Here is a 2,962-nt window from a genome sequence, read left to right as displayed (position 1 = left end):
ATCAAACAGCAACAGATAGTTTTTAAATAAATTAATATTATTTTAAGGTAATTAAAATATATATTTTTATTGTATTAATTTTTTTTTCATTGTATTATTTTTCATTGTATTATTTTTTATTGTACCAATTTTATTTCATGTGTTATTTCATAATATATTTATGAACAGAAATTTGCAAATCGACGCATAAATCATCTTTAAGATATCTTTAACAGTTTTTTAAGAGAGGTCATCATGACATTTCCTAAAAACTCTTAAAGATATCTTAAAGATGGCTAATGCGTCGATTTGAGAATTTCTATTCACTAGGTAGCAACAAAAAACCGTCTATTTCTTCCATTATTTAAGTTGTTCTATTAATACTTTATATTACATTTTTATCCTTACAAATTGCTTTCCACGATTTTATTATTGAATGTTTGCATACAGGGTGCGACCCACGGATGCAAATTTTATTTTACATTTTCGACTGATTTTTACATTTAGAATAACTTTCTTGTATATACAGGGTGTCCCGAAGTCCCATGATGACCCTTGGTGAGAACGTAGAACGGATTGAGGTGAGCAAGAAAGTCCTGTGCCGTTTTGCGATATTCGCAATAGTTTTTGAGAAATTAATTATTTTGTCTCAACAAATCAGCGTACAGAAAGCGGCAGCGGAAAGAAAGATGCCTTCGGCCGACGTGCGACCGTGACACTCGCGAATCGTATCTCGCCGCGTTCCTCCGCCCATAGCTACGAGACATAGCGAGACGTGATACTCTAATACATGTGCATGACATATCCGTGTGTCGAATCGACGCCGAATCGAAGCGTGTCGCCGAATAGTGCGATACGACGATATTCTCCACAGAAATACTCACAGCGCTTTTAGCATATTTTCATTAATATCATTAATATGTTTACCATTAATATAATATATGCAGGGTTACTGGCACAGTATCGGCAGGATGTGACATTTCCTGACCGTATTTTGTGGACGGATGAAGCTACATTTACTCCTAATGGCGTCTTCAACTCTCGCAATTTCTTGCTTTGGCAAGAGGAAAATCCTCACGCCATACGGGAAGGTATTTTCCAATATCGCTGGTCCATTAATGTATGGGCAGGAGTAACAGCGGACCGAGTGGTAAATATTCTTGTAAATTAAGAAATGTTTTCTTTCTCATATTTTCCTCATAATGTGTCCCCATAATGTGTCATTTGCGCTTTTCAGATAGGCCCATATTTTCTGCCGCCACGTTTTAACGGACAGGCGTATGGACATTTCCTTCGTAACGATTTGCCGATACTTTTGGAGGACGTTCCTCTCCACATGCGGCAAATACTAGTATTCTAATACGACGGAGCTCCGGCACATTCCGCTCGTCAAATACGGCACATTTTAAATACGCGTTTTCCGGAAAGGTGGATGGGTCGAGATGGCCCAATCACCTGGCCGGCACGGTCGCCAGATTTGAACGTGCTCGACTATTTTGTTTGGGGCTATGTTAAAGCTTCAGTCGAGCACAGGCGTGATGGTAATGAAGATGAAGTACGTGAAGCAATTGTTGCGGCCTTTAATACCATCACGCCGGACATGGCGCACCGTGCGAAGCAACAGATAATTCGAAGAGCTGAACTCTGTTTACAAGCAGAAGGAAGCCACTTCGAACAGTTATTGCCTTAAATAATGAGAGTGGATTAGGCCTCCTGGGGAAACCACTTAAAAAAAACGCGCCAAGTTATCTACCTCAGGGTGGTGTGGAAATGATAGCATTCCCTTTTTCACGAATTTACAGACGCCTTTTGTAAATTTACGATATACCTAGGTTATTATACGTGGTATTCATCATGTTCTCCTTTCGTAAGTATTTTATTAAATAATTACGATGTGCTCGTCAACAAAATTATGGCATAGGTAAATACATTTCGAAATTTAGTACAATTTTCAATGAGCATAATACTGCGAAACATTATAGTATTTAATTTTTTTTTTAAAGAGTCGAGTTTGTACTTTTTTTTAAGGAGCATTTGTCGGATTTTGAATTTATTCTCTTCTGACGATAACTGAATATAAATACATAGGTAACTTTCATATATCGTACAACATCGCGGAAGAAAGTCGTGCACCTCTCCTTTTTATTTTTTATTTGCAAGGAAACATCGGTATTTTACGATAATTATCGTAAGATTTGTGAAAAGAATTCATTCCACTCAGTAGAGTGCGTCAAATTAAGCGATTTAAAAAAAATGTATAGGTAACGTTGATATGTCGCAACTCCGCGAAAAAAAATCGAAAAAAATCCGTTTTCTTTTACATTGCAGAAGAAAGTCTATACATTACGATAGATATCATGAAATTTTTGAAAAAAGTTTGATTGTCCACGTAGAATACGTCAAATTGTGCAATTTTTTTACTTTTGAAAAACACGTAACACATCTTTACTTTTGAAAAGACTACGGGAAGAGGAAAGAATAAATTCAAAATACGACAAATGCTTCTTAAAGTACAGATTTAATTCTTTAAAAGAAATGAAAAAAGATTTCAAATACGATAATGTTTCGCAGTATTATGTTCATTTAAAATTATGCTAAATTTGGACATAAATTTACCTATACGATAATTTTGTTAACGAATGTACTTAGCCAAAGCGTGTTACGCTTTTTGTAAGAAGTCGATAGAAAAACATCTATTCTTGGTGTAACTACTTGATGATAGATTATGATGCACGCCTTCTATCGTAATTATACAAGTCAAATATCGTTCGTACACAATCGTTCGAGAACGATAGGTTTCTTTTATACAATAAAGAACTTTGAGTTTCTCCCATCGTTAATATACTACAAATTATGACAGATTTCCAGTGATATTTTCATGATAAATTCCAACAAAACGATAGGACACAAGTCTCTAAGAATTATATCATAGTAACGATTTAATACTCTCCTAACAGAGTACGATTTCATTTCTTGCGGATTT

This window comes from Odontomachus brunneus, unplaced genomic scaffold (assembly GCF_010583005.1).
Source record: "Odontomachus brunneus isolate Ranch 3 - 2012 unplaced genomic scaffold, Obru_v1 Obru_scaffold_314, whole genome shotgun sequence".
NCBI lineage: Eukaryota > Metazoa > Arthropoda > Insecta > Hymenoptera > Formicidae > Odontomachus > Odontomachus brunneus.
Note: the sequence above shows the minus strand (reverse complement) of the source record.